This window comes from Delphinus delphis, chromosome 8, assembly GCF_949987515.2.
Source record: "Delphinus delphis chromosome 8, mDelDel1.2, whole genome shotgun sequence".
NCBI lineage: Eukaryota > Metazoa > Chordata > Mammalia > Artiodactyla > Delphinidae > Delphinus > Delphinus delphis.
Window position 1 is genome coordinate 19,086,432 of NC_082690.1, and position 7,746 is coordinate 19,094,177.

Sequence of the window (7,746 nt, forward strand, 5' to 3'; positions counted from 1 at the left end):
AGGGAAGCGGGATGACTGTCTTGGAATCTTTCCTGCAGCTGGGGTATTTGTGGGCAGAATGCATTCTGAGCCTCCAACTTCGCTGCCACTGAACTTTCCTGAAGACATCTCTCTTTGTTTGCCTGTATTTCACTCTGTCGGTGTCTAAAAGGCTTCTTCCTTGTGCTTTTATATATTCATTTGAAATGACTCCTCCAATATTTAATCTTTATCAGAACCTGGAAGCCTGGTATTTATTTTGCAGGTCAGTTGCTCATCCATTTTCCTTGAGGCCTCTGGCAGGAGGCTGGAGAGCCCGACGCCCCCAGGGGGTGCTGCCATCAACATTAGTCCTGGTGACAGGAGGACAAATCAAAGCGCTGCAGGCTACCGGGAAGAAGATAAATCTGGCAAAAGGCTAATGAGTAAACTTGGCTGCGACAAGAGAGGGCCTTCAAGATTGCGGGGTGTGGGTCATCTTCCGGGGGGCTGGAGTGAGCAGGCATGTGGTTGACGTGAGTTGGGCTTTTCCAGAGTGAGGCGCTGGGTGCCAGAGTTTAAACTCCTGGGCAGTGGCAAAGGGCAGTGAGCAAGGATATATTTATCAAACCATCTGACTTTTATCTCCCATGGGAGAGAAGCCCAGGAATGTAATTATACTGCAGCAGGAAGGATTTGGGTTAGACATACGAAAGAATTTTTAGAGGGTTAAGCCTTGACCGGGTACTTACAGAAAGTTGTGGAATAGCTTTCTTTTGTAGGTCCAGGGGTGGTTTAGAGTGCACGCTCATGTCTAGGCAGGGGAACGGTCATCTATTTCATCTTCAAATATGTATGGAACACCTATTTTATATGGGACATACTACCAGGTTCTTAGCATATAAAGGTGGTGTCTGATTGCAAGGAACTTACAGGCGGATATCAGAGAACCAGCATGGCAAATTTTTTTTTTTTTTTTTTAACTCTCCGACTTAATTCCATTTGATTAGAAGTGGCTGCTTGGAGCCTCATGTTGAGAAAAATTGGAACTCTTCATCTAGGTTTAGGAAGAAAGCACGTAGAAATCATTTGGCAATGCCTGCATTGGTACAGCACAGGTAGTGGTATCTGCTGGCCAACCCTGCCAAGGGAAAGGAGCATATCTAATTCAGCAAAGATGTTTCAAACAGCTACTGTGTGCCCAGTCCTGTGCTAGGAACTTGGAGCGGGGGAGGGCAAGTGTAAGTCTTTACGCAGAATCCAGCCTAGTTGGGAAAATACAGGAAATAGTGATGAAACACTGTTATCAGCACTGTCTAAAGTCCTCAAAGATGGGAGCTGGAGGAACTCATGGAAAAGAGAGGTAGCGTGGACTGGAATTCTCGGGAAGTTTTCTTGGAGCAGTGAGGGAGAAGAGGAACCCAGCACAGGACCCAGCGGAACCACCTGGAATATCGGTATTCCGCCAGCAAAAGCTGTTCTTGAAGAGCAGGTGAGAAAGGAGGAACCAAGGAGGACAGGAAAACCCAAGTGGGCCAGCTTGTTCTTCCTTCCTTTTAACTTTCTCTGCCCCCTTCTCTCAGAAGCCTCTCTCACCAGCCTGCCTGGGCTGGTGCATTTCAAAGCGCTGCCCGGGTGGAGGGAGCTGTCCCCGGGGAAGCAGTGCTGACCCTGCTCTTGCAGGCGTGTGATGAATATTTTAGAGCCCAGATGTAATCCTGGCCACAATTTTCTCTCCTTCCCCTCGCCAGCACCCCTCTCCTCACGATGCTCCACCTCCACCCCAGCCCCAGTCCCCAACCGCTCCTAAGTCAGGAAAATCAGTCCAAACACTTATCAGGCATCGGTATGAAGCAGCCAAGCACTGTGAAGAGCTAATCTGTACAGAGCTAATAAGAATGAACAAAGTCACCACAGACTTCACCATGGGCATTGCTGATAAGGATTTGTCAGAAGAATTGCAGGTAAGATCAGAACAGCCCCGGGAAGTGGAATGCAAATGCCTCCCTTCCCATGGCTCTGCTGACGTCCCCTCTGCACAGACTGGAGGCTTCAGAACAGTCAGAAACTCACCCAGGAGTGGGGCAGGCAGGGAAGATGGCCAGATACGGGTCTTGGAGAAACGTGGAGCAAAATCACCTGAGCCGGTGGGAGGGAGCACGTGGACAGGGGTGGGGAGCAGAGGGTGGGAAGGGGTGGAGTGGGACCGGAAGAGCTCCCTTTCTCTGTTCTTTAGCAGAGGGGACACGGTCTGCAGGCTAATGATGGGGGATTAGATACATACATTAGATACATAAAATAACATCCCAAACAACTGGAAGGTGCTGAAGACCCGAAGAGGGTTTCAGAATTGCCCACCTGGAAACCAGATGCTCTAGAGTGGTGGCCAGAGCTAGGGCCATGGGGTCAGACGGACATGGCTGTGAATCCCAATTCTAACGGTTTCTAGCTGTTGAAACCTTGAGAAAGTTGCTTTACTTTCCTGAGCCTCAGTTTCCTCATCTCTCCAAACAACTAGTATTACCTACTTCACAGGACCAGTCGTGAGAACTTAAATAGGGTAACATTCCTGTGGGCATGGTACCATGCATGGCACAGAATGAAGCTCAAAAAATATTAGCTGTTGTCCTGTCATTAGCTTTATGGGCAGTTTTGCCTAAAGACAACCTATAACCTAATGGTGTCACCCAGGCGTCAGCAACCTTTTTCTGTAAAGGCCAAAAAATATATAGTTTAGACTTTCAGGCCATAAGATCTCAGTTGCAATTACTGAACTCTCCTATTATAGCACCGAAGTAGTCATAGGTGAAACCAGCATGGCTGTGATCCAATAAAGCTTTATTATAAGAACAGGAAGCCAGCTAGATTGGGTCTGGGGGCTGTTGTTTCCCACCCCTAGTGTAATTGGTCTGCAAACTGTTTCAGCCTGAATATCTTATAGGGACCTCAAAGGGAGACCAAGGGCCAAGCTTCCTTTGAGCCAACAGGCTCCCTGCAGAGGCTGGAGGTTAGCTGGAAGGGTGAGACCCCATAGTTCTCAGAGGCTGTGCATAGGGCATGGGTGGGAGGCAAATTTCCCTATACATGAGACATTACTGCTCTGACTACACCATGTCTCCCCTCTATGCATCTTCACTGCAGAGTTTATTGTGGGGCTGACGCATTTTTACCGTGTCTCCTAAAAGGAGACACATTTTCATCTTTTTCTTGAAATACATATCGTTAAATCTCTCTACCAATTCCTTCCGGCTTATTGGACTCGGAAGCAAGCTGTGAGGAATGCTTTGTCTTCAGGCCACAAGGCCACTCCCAAGACAGGCCTCTGTCACACCCCTGGAGCCACAGGAGAGAGTCGGGGTAGGGAGAGTGGGAGGCTCTGGTGTGGGGTGTAAATGAGGTTTTGGAATAACATTCGTTTCCTATCCCCTCACAAGTTTCAAAATCTGATAGTTTCCTCAGGTGCTGAACTTGCCACTCTCCCAGGGCAATAATATTGTGTTGCATTTGTGTGGCTTTACAGCTCAGAAAATGCTTTCAATATATATATTACCTCTCAGTCCTCACCACCACTCTGTGAAGAAGCCAGCAGATCCATAAAATCGTTCCTGTACCACAGAGGGATAAGCAAGACTCAGAGGGTCTGATCTAGGACATTTGGACACTCATTCAAGATCAGAAGAGATGGTCGTGGGCAGTGCAGGAGGTGAATAGTGACCCCCAAAGATATCAGGTCCTAATCGTGGAAGACTGTGAATGGGTCCTTATTTGAAAAAAGGGTCTTTGCAGATGTGATTAAGATAAGTATTTTGAGATGGGGACATTATCCTGGATTTTCTCCCGTGGAAAATGCCCTGGAGAAAGACCCCTGCCCCAGAAGGAGGGTCAGGTTAGTGGGCATGTTGCTGAGCTCAGCCAATCAGCTGATATGAACTGAGCCCTCACTGTGATGCTGGGAACTTCACAGAGAATTGGAAGCTGTGGTCCACACCCTCAAGATGCTCGCAGGCTGGCTCGGGAAGCAGGAGGCCCAGGCGTGAAACAATTAGCGAGGCCAACAGCCCAGTGCCTGACGGGGTGCCTGCCTATGAAATATGCACCTTAATCCCTGAGTTTGTCAAGCTTCTAGCACAGGCTGGAAAATGCCCTGGCTCCTCTGCGGAGGGTCCAGGAAGAGGACCGAGCACTGCCCAGATCGTGTGTTCCCCAAGAGACTCTGAGACCCTTTGCTTTAAGAGTACTATTGGTGTAAAGTTAAACACACTCTACCAGGCAGGCGCTTCCCTTCTGTTGTGAGAATGGAGGTGACCATGTCCAGGCAGGACCAGTGACCAAGACCAAGTGGCAGATGTCCAGGCTCTGCCCAGTGGAGGGGATGGTGAGGGTGACATTAGATGTGATCTCGAGGAGGCGGTGGGGGCGATAAAGAGAAGAGTGAAAATAAATTAAAACAGAACTGATTTTTTGTGTCTAAGAGTTTTTCTTTCTCTGTGTCTTTTAATTTTTTTTTCTGAAACAGCACTTGGCATATGTAATAAGACACTGTCTGAAGCCACTACAAGGAGTTGGAACCAAACTGAAAAAAACGTGATGGGGGGGACTCAGCTTCACGTGAATTTCCCCCAGCCTTCCAGTGTCCCAGGGAGGAACTCATTCTCAGCTATCCTAGGACCACCCTGCTGTCCAATCTCTTGACAGCGCAGCTAGGAGGGCTCTACCCTCTGGCCCGCCTCTGGGAAAGTGGGCCTAACTTTAGGTTGAACCCAAAATGTAAATATCCTAATTGGCATCTTATTAGTACAAGAGGAAAAGCCCATTGTTATGGAAGAGAAATCTCCCAATCCCCCACCAATTAATCTTTGACTACAGGAGGCTTGTGCTCACCTATCAAGGGGGGCCCAGGGCTCTGGAGTGAGCTGGGGAAGGGGGACCAGTGACAGCAGCAGATGTGGCTGCAGAGTCTCTGAGCTGGAGAATCCCGTCCTCCAGGGGTCCAGGCTCTGGCCACCCTCCCCAGAGAGTGTCCCCACCATGAGTGCAGGGAAGATGCCTGCCATTGGGCCGTCCCGTGGGCAGCGCAGAGGGAGACTGCTGTGGAGGAGAGGATGGGTGGTGGACGGTTGTGATGAATATCTGTCATTTCTTTTTCTTTTTTGGGGGGGAGGGATCAGAGGCATCTGAGTACTTTGCTGGTAGGATGGGGAGTCCCCACCATCTGAGTCTTGGTGAGAGGCAGATCATGCTCTTCTAAAAAAGAAAAGGGACAATTCCAGCTACTTGCTTTCCGAGCAGGGCAGGCACATGTCCCCAGCTGGGCCAATCTGGTCCTCCAAACTTAGGCTCATCCACCCAGCGGCAAAGACACAGGACAAGGGAGATCCGGGCCACGGAGGCTGGTGGCGCTGGTGGCGATGCTGGTGCCATCCGAGGAGGGCCAGGCGTCTCCTCAGCTTCATTTTGCTGGTGCCCTTGGCCACATACTCACCCATTTCCAAGCCTGGTTTTCCTGATGGACTTCCTGATAACTGGGAACTATTGGACATCTTTTATTAAATAAATTCATTTTCTGCTAAATCTGCCAGAGTCCGTTCTATTGCTTGGAACTAACATATCTGACTACAACTATGCATTTCACCAGACAGAACAGGAGGCAAGGAAGGAAATTCAGATTTCTGGAGAATCTGGCGTAGGCTCGGCTTGGGAATTGTTCCGTTGGATCCTCACAAAACCTTTTGAAGTACCTAATGAATTACTTCCTTCACTTTCCAGTTGAGGACGCTGTGGGCTTGGCCCTAAGTGGTAGAGCCACAAGTTGGAAGCCGGGTTGCTGCCTACGGCATCCTGGTTCTTGCTCCATGCCAAGCCCCTCCAAGTCCCCCGCCCCAAGGGGAGTGGGTGTCATGCTTTTGGGCTGCCCCTTCTGTCTGGACCATCCCCACTCATCTCTTAAGGGTTGACGTACACTCTTCCTGGGAAGTTCTCCAAGATCCTGCACCCCAGGCCAGATTTTATGCCCCTCTTCTCTGCTCCCACAGAATCTGACGCAGAGTCCTGTCCTAGCACCTACCCTGCTCCTCCGAAATGCCGCCTGCTCATCTTCTCTAGAGACTGTAATTTCCTTAAGCCCAAGAACGAGGCCCTTGACTCACCAGATCTCCTAATGCTAACATCTAGCACAATGCCTCACACTTCTTCTGGGGCTCAATAAACGCTTATCAAATGAAATTAATAACGATCCAAGTCTGGACAATACAGATAAAACCAAATATCTAAATTTTTCGCTACAAAAGGCACATCTGACGCAATGGAGGGAAATCTCCTTTGTGTTTTCACGGTAGAACCCAGAGGAGGGAATGATCTGGTTATGTAGAGACCTTTGTCCTAATGAGGACGATTCAAGGATGAATTCAAGGCTGGGGGTCTTATATATACGCCCTTCCTTTGGCCTCGGGTCTGGGCATTAGCAAAGACTTGTCATGGGACTGAGGTAGCGGTGAGGGCTGCGTCTGCCCCTGTCTGCATGCTGCCCAATCATTGGCCTCGTGGTGGGTTCAAACGCTTCCTCTGCGTGATGGTGGATGCCCAGTACACTTCGCATCTCCAGTTTTCCGCTGGTACCTCCTGAGAATGGCCCAGCTCCAGGCACTTTTCTGGAAAATGAATTTTAAGCTACTAGAGCGAAGGAAAGCAGCCTGAGGGATGGCAAAGGTGATCGGCGTTGTTCTCACTCAGCCTGGCTCCCGACTCCCTTGCTGGGCTGTACTAAAACTCTGGCTGCAAGAGACATCTTGCCTGTAGGAGATGCTGCCACTGCCAGTCGGCTTCGAGAGGCCATGCTTGCATTCAGAACAATGTTGATCAGGGGGGCGCTCTGTAAACATGACTCAAAAGACCATCTCGGCCACCTGTTCTGCATCCAGAGGTGGCCTTGGGAGGCAGCTCTTGTCTGAGAGAACTTCCCTCCGTTTCATTATAAAACTCCACTTTCCGTGGCCCCATGTCCCCACCTGCCTGGAACTCAGCTGAATGAGGGGAGAGAAGACTGTCCTTGGCTTTTTCGCACCACTGAATAATCTCCAGGCAGCTACGCGGGAGCCTCAGAACCACGCGAAGTGTTGTCTGGAGAAATCTGGCCCAGATAGAACACTGAGACAACATTTAAAACCTCATTTAAGTGAACACAAAGAGAGGGCTCCTGGGTAAAGAGACTTAATTAATCTCATTTCTGTGTAGATACTTTTAATTAAATGTAAGTCCACGTCCCTTCCAAATAGATTGGAAGGGCCGGGCAGTCTTGCTACTGGGTGAGGCTGAGTTGGGGGAGGCTGGCAGGTGGGTATAGGTAATCAGAGGTGCTGGGAAGTGTGCTGCCAGCCCAGGGCTAGAAACCTGGGAAGTGGCCCTGCTTCCTCCCTCTCTCCATCTCTGAAGCCAGACGTGCCTCCAAGCACAGGCTCAACCTTTCTGGTCATCCCCTAAATACCTCCTCTCTCTTCATCCCCCAAGCTCAGCTCCAGCACAGGCCCTTGACATCCCTCTCCTAGATGATAGCAGTCATCTCCTAATTTCTGCCTCTCCCCAATCTCAATCCCTTTCAGTCCATTCTAATTCATCCAGCTAAATGACTCTTTTTTAAAAAAAATTTTATTGGAGTATAATTGATTTACAATGTTGTGTTAGTTTCAGGTGTACAGCAAAGTGATTCAGTTATACATATACATATATCCACTCTTTTTTAGATTCTTTTCCCATATAGGCCATTACAGAGTATTGAGTAGAGTTCCCTGTGCT